The sequence below is a fragment of the Bos grunniens genome, chromosome 1 (assembly GCF_055505025.1).
Source record: "Bos grunniens cultivar Pamir isolate PY7600 chromosome 1, Bosgru_T2T1.0, whole genome shotgun sequence".
In the NCBI taxonomy this organism is placed as follows: domain Eukaryota; kingdom Metazoa; phylum Chordata; class Mammalia; order Artiodactyla; family Bovidae; genus Bos; species Bos grunniens.
Window position 1 is genome coordinate 76,020,085 of NC_141165.1, and position 12,172 is coordinate 76,032,256.

Here is a 12,172-nt window from a genome sequence, read left to right on the forward strand (position 1 = left end):
CGCCCCTCGGCGTTAGGCCTTCGCTTTCCAGCTGTGGCGCGTCCCGAGCCGGATGTGACGTAAGCCCCACCCCTCGCGCCGCGCTAAACCCATCTCGAGTCTCTTTGAGGCGGGAAAGTGAGCACAGAGGATCGCTTCTGTGGTGGGCGCCGCGGGGGTTAGTGATGTCACCCTCCACGCCTGACTCCCTTCTGTAAACTGTCGTGGAAGGTGGGGAATGGAGAGAAGAGATACCCACCTTTTCTCCCATCCTTCTTGCTTCCGCTTTGTTCAGTCTTTGTGTCTTTATTTGGTTGCAGAGGGCACATATTCGTATACACGGTTCTGTGCATAACTTTGGTTTTTTGTAGCTTCAGTTGTGGATCATTCCTACCTGAAATCCATTCATGTGAGCATCTGTCAAATAGCAAATCACGTTACCAGATCCTGATGCACTGAAATAAGCACGATCCGTAACCCGAGGAAGTTAGTGGTCTAGTAAGGGAGAACTGTTAAACATATATTTAAAAACTGATTTGGTTAGACGTACAACTGTAGTGGTGTCTCTGAGTAAATATTAATTATGCCATCACCCAACAGCATGATAAAGAGCTCAAACTTGGAAGTTCAGACATCTCTCTGTGCCTGCTGTTTCCCTTAAAAAATATGTGTCTGTGTGTGTGTGTGGTACCCGGCTGGTGAGGTACTCTGATACATATAAAGGGTCATATGATTTTTTAAAACAGTTTTCTTGAGATATAATTCACATACCATGCAATACTCTTATTTAAAATGTACAATTCAAGTCGTTTTTGTATTTGCAGAGTTGTGCAACCTTCGCAGTTTTAGGACCAATTCATCACTCCCCCAAAAGAAACCTGTCATTAATAGTTACGTTTCCTCTTCTCTCCAGCTTCCCCCCACCAATTCTCCTAGTTCTAAGGAATCTAAAATCTACTTTGTCTGTAGTTTTTCATATTCTGAATATTTCCTATAAATGGAATCACATATGTAATATGGAGTCTTTTGTGACTGGCTTCTTTAACAAAGTTTTCAAGATTCATCCATGCTGTAGCATGCATCAGTTATTTCATTCCTTTTTATTGCTGAATAATATTCCATTGTATAAATGAATCACATTTTAATCATCCATTCATCAGTTGGTAGACTTTTGGGTGATTTTCACCTTTTAGCTATTATGAATAATGCTAATATGAACATTATGATACAAGTTTTTGTGTGAACATGTTTTCAGTTCTTTGGGGAATATACCTAGAAATGTAATTGCTGGGTCATGAAGGTAATGCTGTTTAACTTTTTAAGGAACTGCCATTTAGTTACAGATACCCTAGTGGATGTGAAGTGGTATGCTATTGTGGTTTTGATTTGCCTATTCCTAAGAATAACGTTGAGCATCTTTTCATATGTTTATTGGCCATTTGTAGATTTTCTTTGGGAAAATGTTCAGATAATTTGCCCACCATTTCTTTTTATCATTGAGTTGTAAGAACTGGCAATTTGATTCTTGCTTGATTTAAAATAGGCATCTGGAACAGCATTAGAACTTAAGGTACCTGAGATCCAGAGATTTCGTGATGACTCAAGGTAACAATTGTCTCTCTTTTTACATGCTCTTCAGAGTCAACTTCATTGCTTTCATAGCTTAAGTCAGGGACCTATATGATTATGGTTTCCAAATCTATATTTACTTCAACACTCACCCCCCCCACACACACAGTTCCATGTTTAAATTCTAGGTGCTTACTGGAATATTTACCTAGATATTTCAGAGGCTTTTAAAAATTAGCATAAGCATTTTAATAATATGCCCTAGAAACATCTCTGCTAAAACTTTCTTCTCTCTTTCCCTCATTTAATTAGTTACCACTTCTCATTAATTCTACTTTTCATATATTTTTAAAATTTATCTTTTTTTTCCTCCATTACTCTTGCCACCATTTGTCAAGGCTTCATCAACTCACTTTGATGAAGTGCAAATTATCTTAGACACTTTAGTGGAGTTTTTACCTTTTGTGGAGTTTTTACCTCTTTAAACACTATATTTCAAGTTCTAATAAGAAAACCGTGTTATAAAAAATTCAAAAATACTACCTTAGAAATCTTACCTTATCATTTCAAAGTTAAAATGATACGGCGTGTACCTGAGAAAACAACTCTAGTACACTTTTTCCCAATAATTGTGCTTGGATGATCCCTTGTGCTTTTGTGTATTTAATGATTTCTACTCACTGTATCAGGGAGGCTCCTGGTGGCTCAGCCGTAAATAATCCACCAGCAATGCAGGAGACTTGAGAGACATGGGTTTGATCCCTGGATCAGGAAGATCTACAGGTGGAAATGGCAACCCTCTCCAGTATCCTTACCTGCGAAATTTCATGGACAGAGGAGCTTGGCTGACTACAGTCCATTGGGTTGCAAAGAGTCAGACATAACTGAGCACCACACCAAATCATTGTAGCAGCTAGACTGTACTGTTTCTAAACTTTTTTCTATTCTCCCTAGGATGAAGAAATTAAATTTATTTCCTCCTTTTTAACACCTGCATACCTTTCTGTGTGATGTAACTTAAAAATTTAAGTCAGGAGTAAAATGTTAATAGTAAAATCTATGTAAGTCAACAATATGGGTGTTCATTGTACAGTCCTCTCCACTCTTTGAATATTTTCATAATAAACTCTTGAGAGAAAAAAAAAATGTAAGTCAGGCCATGGTATCACATGCTTTGAAACCTTCAATGGCTTCTCATAACTTTTAAAAGTCCAAAAACCTTAATATAATCTGCAAGTCTCTGCATGATTTGTTCCTTACCTGCCACTGTTCTTGTTTTCTATGCAGTAGGCACACAGCTTCTCATGCTCCATGTATCATCAAAGCTGTACCTTTGAATGAACTGTTTCCTCTTCCTGGGGCATTTAACAACTACCTTCCTCCCAACATACATCTAAACCTGGGCTCCAACTCAGATCTCTGGTCTTGTCTTGCTTTAGAATAGATTAGATACCTTGTTTATATACTCTTATAAGCACCCCTCGTATCATTCATAATAATTGTAACTAAGCAATAGTACTTATGGACTTCCCTGGTGGTCCAGTGCTAAGACTCCAAGCTTCCACTGCAGGGGGCACAGGTATGATCTCTGGTTGGGGAGTTAAGACTCTGCATGCTACGCGGCACAGACCCCCAAACCAAATAATAATAATAATAATTATATAATTATTTAATTATTTTTGTGATTTTGGCTTTTATGTCTGTCTTCCCCACTTTAGCTGTAGTACCAGCGCCTGGCACATAGTGACCCTTCAGTAACATTTGTTGAGTAAATGAAAGAAAGCAAAGTATGAATTTGAAATTTATTGAGTGAACTCCGGGAGTTGGCGATGGACAGGGAGGCCTGGCATGCTGCAATTCATGGGGTCGCAAAGAGTCAGACAGGACTGAGCGACTGAACTGAACTGAACTGAACTGAGTAGGCAACAACATGCCTTTATAGGTTCCTGAGAAGGGAACTGACTTGCTGAAAGCAGGAAAGATTGTCCTCGCAAAGACATGGACATCAGGCTGGAAGGTTTATTTATCAGTTCATGTCTGTATCTTCAGCACCTTGCATAGTGCCAGGCTGTTGAATGAGTGGCCTTGTGGAACATGGTCCCTGTACTATGTTCCATATAACCATGAGGTGAGGAGGACTGGACCCTCATGACAACAAGAATGAAGAGTAAACAGTGGGTGAGAAGACTCTGAAAGGGTGGGCCTGACTGGTCTTGATGATGAGAATATGAGGATACAGTGAAAAAAGATAGTAAAAAATGACCATAAAAAGTTTATGCCTTGTTAGGGGAGATATATCGGAGAAGGCAATGGCACCCCACTCTAGTACTTTTGCCTGGAAAATCCCAGCAACAGGGGAGCCTGGTGGGCTGCCGTCTATGGGGTCACACAGAGTCGGACACGACTGAAGCAACTTAGCAGCAGCAGCAGGGGAGATATATAGGGGCTTCCCTGGTGGCTCAGTGGTAAAAAATCTGCTTGCCAATGCAGGAGACACAGGTTTGATCCCTGGGTTGGGAAGATCCCCTGGAGAAGGAAAAAGCAACCTGTTCCAATATTCTTGCCTGGGAAATCCCCTGGACAGAGGAGACTGGTAGGCTACAGTTCATGGCATTGGGCAAAAGAGTCAGACATGATTTGGTGACTGAACAACAACAGGGGATACATATATATATACACACACACACACACATACACAGAGACACACGTACATGAGTAAATAATGTTCCCACTTGGTGTACTCTCTAAATGAGGCTTATTCTACCACTTATGGGAAAGATTGAAGGCAGCAGGAGAAGGGACAGAGGATGAGTTGGTTGGATGGCATCACCAACTCAATGGACATGAGTTTGAGTAAGCTCCAGGAGTTGGTGATGGACAGAGAAGCCTGGCAAAGAGTTGGACACAACTGAGCGACTGAACTGAACTACAGGAAAATCAGAGGCTGGCCCCAAATTTAATTATTGTATCTCTTTATAGAACTGAGGCCCTCTCCCCCAATGTATTTTTATATTAAACTTTCTCTATTCATATTACTTGGAGTAGGAAATGGTAACCTACTCCAGTATTCTTGCCTGGAAAATTCCATGGACAGAAGAACATGGCAGTCTACTCTCCATGGGGTTGCAAAGAGTTGGACATGACTGTGAAACTGAGCATGCACTTACTGTGTGATTGGACTCTAACTGGTTCAGATTTGGACTCTGAACTGGTTCAGAATTGTTCTCAGGAGGGGTCTCCCAAGATACTACAGAGATGTGAAAGTGAAGGAAAGAGAATAACTAGACCAACTTCTGGGTTCTGGCTTGGGTGACCAGGTGAAAGGACAATGGTACCATGAACTAAGGGGAAATGAGGGAAGGTGGGGCAGAATGATGACTTCAATTTAGGACATCCAAATGAAGGTGTCTAGTGAGTACTGGTTATAACAGTCTGGGGCTTAGGGAAGATCTGAGTGGAATATACATCCTGAACTAGAATTACCCAGTATAGAGATGGTCAGGAAAACCTTTCATTGAATAAACAAGATGCTCAAAGGAGTGATGTCCTCGTGTAACAGAAAACAACAAACCTGAGTCCATATTGAGTTTATTCTCTTAGTTCTAACCTTTGTGCTCTGTTGCTTTTGCTTTGTCATGCTGGCTCATGCATCCCTTTCTCAAGGCTCTGCCTCCCAGGCTTTACCTTTAGAACGGTTAACACTTCATTCACATAAAGATAAAAAGTTGTAGATCATTCATACAGAGATAAAAAGCTGTAGAACAGGAAATAACATTTGTCCTTTTGGAGGTGTACGGGAACATAGTGACAGGACCTACATGGACAGCTACAAGATCAAAGCATTGTCACATGCTGTCTGGAGTCTGGTGGGCACCAGGAAGTCTGTGACAACCAGTCACACCCCCTTCCCTTTTAGTATCAGTTCAGTTCAGTTCAGTTGCTCAGTAGTGCCTGACTCTTTGTGACCCCGTGGACCACAGCACGCTAGGCTTCCCTGTCCATCACCAACTCCCAGAGCTTGTTCAAACTCACGTCCATCAAGTTGGTGATGCCAACTCATCCAACCATCTCATCCTCTGTCATCCCTTTCTCCTCCTGCCTTCAATCTTTCCCAGCATCAGGGTCTTTTTAATAAGTCAGCTCTTCCCATCAGGTGGCCAAAGTATTGGAGCTTCAGCTTCAGCATCAGTCCTTCCAATGAATATTCAGGACTCAGCTTTCTTTATGGTCCAACTCTCACATCCATACATGACTACTAGAAAAACCATAACTTTAACTATACAGACCTTTGTCAGCAAAGTACTGTCTCCGCTTTCTAATATGCTGTCTATGTTGGTCATAGCTTTTCTTCCAAGGAGCATGTGTCTTTTAATTTCATGGCTGCAGAACAGTTCTATGAAGATCTACAAGATCTTCTAGAACTAATACAAAAAAAAAAAAAAAAAAAAGATGTCCCTTTTCATATAAAAGAAGCCTAAATTCTGATTTGGGTAAGATGATTCTTTGGGATACTAGTCTGCCATCTTCTCGGTCTACTGGATTTCTGAATAAAGTTGCTATTTCTTGCCTCAACACTTTGTTTCTCGATTTATTGGCCTGTCATGCATTGATCAGTATGAGCTTGGACTCAGTAACACTCAGAGAACCAATAGCAGATAAAGTGACTGAATGGACATGAGTTTGAGCAAGCTCCAGGAGATGGTGAAGGACAGGGAAGCCTGGTGTGCTGCAGCCCATGGGGTCACAAAGAGTCGGACAGAACTGAGCAACTGAACAACAGCAACACAGTGGCTGAACACTTGTTCATCGCTTGGAAACATGAGCGTGGAAATCAAAAGGTGGCGACTTAGTTAAGGCTGATTTTCATGAACCAGCTTAGAGCTGAAAGAAAATTAGGAAAACAGTTAGTTAATAAAGATGGCTATGGCTGCATAATGTAAATAATTGTGGTGAAACAGCCAATCATTTTGGAGTATCGTGAACACTAAAGAAAAGCTCAGCCTATAAAAAAATTATTAAATTAGGCATCTTTTCTAGCTACCTAGAGAAAACTGGGAAAGGGATAAAAGTAGCAAAAATTAGAATACCAGATGACAAAATTTAGCAATCAGACATTTAGCATATAAAGAAAATATTTGCCTTAGAATTATTATTACATTACTAATGTAGTCTGGGAATAAAAATATTCAAACAAGAACTGTACAATGTAGAAGGTGAAAGTCCTTTTTCCTATTCTTTTTTTTTTTCCATCTCACTCCTCAGAGGTAACCTCAGTTAGAAATTTAATGTCTGAACCTTTAGACCTTTGATAGGTAGACAAATTTATTAATATCATGCTATACATATTCTTTTATTTTAATATACTATCCTACAGGTTGGCTTTTTTCGCTTAGCAATCTAAAATGCACTAAATCCCATATTAGTACATATACATTTAGTTCATATTTTAAAACTAGTTACATGGTATTCCACTGTAAGTATGTGCCATGATTTATTTTATTATTCCCTTTTTATACAGATGAGAAGCAGCAGCTATTTAAAGAGAAGTAGAAACCGTGTCCCTGGGAGGGTCAGGCGAGGGCACAAATGCATTAAAATGAGGACAGTTGGTCAGTCTCCAGGAGCCTAGTGATCAGACCACGAGATCCCCTGAGCACAGACAAGTTTTGGAGGGAGCTAGTGGTGCTAAGAGCAGGGGCTAGACCACCTGGGGTTGAACTCTGTTTCCACCATTACTGAGAGCCCTTAGGCAAATTTAACCTCTGTGCCTCATTTGCCTTGTCTGTAAATTAGAAATTACGAGAACACCTACTTCACAGGCTTTAAGATTCCTTGAGTTAGTAAATATAAAACATTTAGGATAATTGTCTAGCCCATAATAAGTTAGCAATTATTATGTAGGTCGTAATAGGGTGTTGAATGTTATGTAAATACAGTGGAAAGCCATTGAAATGTTTTCAGTAGGGGAAAGAGTTGACTCAGTTTTTATTTTTATATGATCACATTCTCCATTGGATGAAGAATGGGTTGGAGGGAGGTGAAAACTAGACTACTCACTTATGAAGCTATTGCATTGGTCCAGGAGAGACCATTGCTATACAGTGGTGACAAAGGAGACAGAGAGACATGAACAGATCTTAGATCTATTTTGAAGACAGAATTGAATGGACTTGTAGAAGGGTGAGGGGATGGAGACATCAAGAAGCTCTCAAAACAGGCTGTGGTGTGCCAGACTGGGGAAGCCTGAAAGGGAAAGAGTTAAAAACTGGGAGAGGATTAGGGTTTGATTTTGAACTCAGTAAGTTGGAGATGTTATGAAATATGGAAGTAGATGTTGTCAAGTAGGCAGTTCCATCTACAAATACAAAATTAGATATATGTTAAAATCTCATAATGCATCTAGGCTTCATTAATCTTATTTTTTGTCAATCATGAATTTATATTCAACAAGTAGTTATTAAGCAACAAATTATGCATTGAATGCTAACATATTTTATTGGCAATGGAACATTTTAATTGGATTCTTTCCTCTAACTAGAAAAGCCCTGCATCTTGCATGTGCACTGTTGGTTGTATAATATTCTACCATATGGCTATACATAATTTAATCATTTTCTGTGTTTTTTCTAATTTTTTGACATTTGAAATAATACTTCAATGAATATTTTTTGTTCATAAATCTACATCTGAGCTTTTAAAATAATTTTTGAGGGGGTTTAGAATAGGTTTGTAGAAACAATTCTTTGTCAACAAACATGATCTTTTTTAGGATTGTTTTTTTAGTAGTAAAATATTATTGTCTATATTTATTATACTGTGTACTAGATAGATCTCTTTTTTAGGACTTTTGAAACATACTATCAACTTAGTTTCCAAAAAAGTATTAATTTACACTCTTGGTCACAATCTATGAATATTCACCATACCATGGGGATCAAAATTAAAAACTCTGCTAATCTAATGTAAAGTGAAGTGAAGTCACTTAGTCATGTCCGACTCTTTGCGACCCCATGGACTGTAGCCTACCAGGCTCCTCAGTCTGTGGGATTTTCCAGGCTAGAGTACTGGAGTGGGGTGCCATTGCCTTCTCCAGAGGATCTTCCCCACCCAGGGATCAAACCCGGGCTTCCCACAGTGTAGGCAGACCCTTTACCGTCTGAGCCAGGTGAATCTAATATAAAAGGTGAATCTAATATAAAAGGTTAGTTGTTTAATTTACATTTCTTTAACAACCAGTGATAGGATTATCTCTGCTAATCTCCTATTGCTCTTCCACTGACAGAAGGTGTGGTTCTCCTTACCTGCAGTCTTCTCATTATCCCTTTCACCTGGTTTGTGTTTAGTCGCTCAGTCCTGTCTGACTCTTTGTGACCCCATGTACTGTAGCCTGCCAGGCCCCTCTGTCCATATGGTACTTCAGCAAGAATACTGCAGTGGGTTGCCATTTCCTCCTCCAGGGGATCTGCCCAACCCAGGGGTCCAATCCTATCTACTCTGTCTCCTGCATTGCAGGCAGATTCTTTACCCACTGAGCCGTTGGGGAAGTCCCAGTGGTTTATTTGACCCAATTCTTCACCTTTCATCTCCAGTGACACTCCTTCAGTCCTGACTGCACTCCTCCCTACCTCTCAGCTCAGTTCAGTCGCTCAGTCGTGTCGGACTCTTTGTGATCCTGTGAACTGCAGCATGCCAGGCCTCCCTGTCCATCACCAACTCCTGGTGTCCACCCAAACCCATGTCCATTGAGTCGGTGATGCCATCCAACCATCTCATCCTCTGTCGTCCTCTTCTCCTCCGGCCCTCAATCTGTCCCAGCATCAGGGTCTTTACAAATGAGTCAGCTCTTCACGTCAGGTGGCCAAAGTATTGGAGCTTCAGCTTCAACATCAGTCCCTCCAGTGAACACCCAGGACTGATCTCCTTTAGGATGGACTGGTTGGATCTCCTTGCAGTCCAAGGGACTCTCAAGAGTCTTCTCCAACACCGCAGTTCAAAAGCATCACTTCTTCTGTGCTCAGCTTTCTTTATAGTCCTCATAGACCCATGTTCTTCTCCTTCAGAGAACATATTTCTAATTATGTGTTTATTAGCATAAGTGTTTGATTAATGCTCATTTCTCCCTAAATCCAAAGCTTCAAGAAAATGCAGGAATATTTTGTTCATCATTGAATCCTCACTCCAGAAACAGTTATGGAATGAATAAATAGACAAAACAATGAATAGGAAGTGGGAAGAGAGAGACACTATAATTGGCTAGCCTAGGTTACATGCCTATGCTGGGAGGCAGGTCTATTACCGAGAAAAGAAGCAGTGGCACAAAAATGGTCAATGGGAAATTATTATGAGCTGGGCAGCTATCCCAGTTTGTATCGACCACAAGACATTCTAAATTTTTATGTAGTCAGAGCTGCAGATTTTCTTTGTTAGGAATTTCTTTATCACATATGGACTGAAAAAGTCCTCATCCTGAGTGAAATTAATGTACCTTTACATTTTCCTCTAGGTGTTTTCTTTTTATTGTTTCCTTTAAACATTTGCTAGTAGCTGGACAGGTGTCACTGTGAAAATGTAGAAGAAGACACAGAAAACAAAGTGTGTCGTACAGGAAGACATTTCTGAACTGGACAGATGTGAAAGAAAGGAAAACTTTCTTTGTCTTCTGATACACATTACATCAGACTTTCTTTGAGGGGTGCTGTGTGTCTCAGGAGAAAGTTAGTTCCCTAAACAAGGGTTAGAACCAGAACCCTCTGCTTGGAAGCACAGAGTCCTAACCACTGGAGCACCAGAGAATTTTCTGATATGATTTTCTTTTTCTGGTTTGCTAGGGTAAAATGGAATATCTTAATATTGTCCTCATCAGCATATTTATAGGGCCAGCATCATTAAAAGAAGACTCAAAGAGTCGGACTCAAGTAAGCAACTAACATACACACACATACACACATACACACACAAAGGATGGACTGAGTTTTCTGATATGGATTGAAAGACGTCTGTAGGTTGCCTTGGGTAGTATGGCCATTTTAACTTTATTAATTCTTCCAATTTGAGAACGTGCACTTTCTTTTCATTTCTTTGAATCATCTTCAATTTCCTGTATTAAATGTTTAGTAGTTCTCAGCATAAAAGTCTTTCACCTCCTTGATCAGGTTTATTCCTAAAGTATTTTTTTATGCAATTTAAAAAGGGATTTTATTTTTGTTTTTACATTTCCTTTCTGATATTTCATTGTTAGTGTAAAGAAATGCAACCCATTTCTGTATATTGATCTTGTATGCTGCTACCTTGCTGAATGACTGAGTTTTTTAAGTGTAATACAAATCTTCTCAGACCACATCAGCATGCCAAAGTGAGAAGCTGAATGAGTGATTACAAAACAGTATTTGATGCTCAACCAGCTAAATTTCCCGAATCCTCTCCCCATGCCCAGCCAGCCCTAATTCCTCCTGATAATCCAAGAATTTTTCTAAGGAGGTGTCCTCACTTGCTTCCTCTTTATGGCATTTCTCTACCACCCCTAGTCAGGACCATGGGAGCTGGGGCCTCTGACTTAGACTGCATAGCTTATCTTTCAGTTTTTTTTTTAATTTATTTTTTATTTTATTTTGGGCCCCAAGACATGCAGGATCTTAGTTCCCCGAACTGTGCCCCCAGCAATGTAAGTGTGGAGTCTTAACTACTGAACCACCTGGGAAGACTAAGTAGTTTAATTTCATGTAATCCTCACCACGTCTATAAGAGGGAGATATTACAATCACTGCCCACCCCCCCATTTTATAAATGAAGAAACTGAAGTTTAGGGAAATTTTACAGTGTCCAAGACGTAGGATTGGGATGGTCATACTCTAAAGCTTTGGTCATGTGTTGCACAGCTTTCTAGTTGTGTATTTACTGGGTTGAGTTAATTACACTTGGAAGTAAGAAGCAGACATAGGCAAGGGAGTGCACAGCTGAATGTTGAGAGCAGAGTCCTGCCCATTCTCTCATTCTTGTGGCTGGGCAGACCAAAAAAGCAAACTCTTCCTATCAAGGGGACCCTAAATAAATGTTGAGACATAAGCTTAGGATGCCTTCAAATTACAAAGAAAACGGCATCACTGACTTCTGTTTGAACACCTAGTCTCTTAATGGGTTGCTACTTGCCCTGGTAGGGATTAGCTTAGTTAAAAAGCTAACTTTTTTCCCGCACAGGACGAGATGGTTGGATGGCATCACCGACTCAATGGACTTGAGTTTGAGCAAGTTCTGGGAGATGGTGAAGGACATGGAAGCCTGGCGTGCTGCAGTCCATGGGGTCACAGAGAGTCCGACATGACTGAGCGACTGAAAAACAATGTAGTGGTCATTTAGACTGTCTCCAGGTGTTTTTTAAATACAAAAAATGCCATGGATTATTTATATTCCTTGAATTATATATGGAAAAATATATTGATTATATTCCTTGAATATAAATCTTTGTAATGGCACTGAGAACTCTCCATATGGCTAGGGTAAAACTATATGTAGTGTAGGATAGCAGAGGTATCATATATCTTTCTTGTGACATGAAATGGAAAGATGTGAATGATCAACTCTTCCAGTCTGAAGCAACTCCAGAATTTACCTCTCTGTTTCCTTGTGA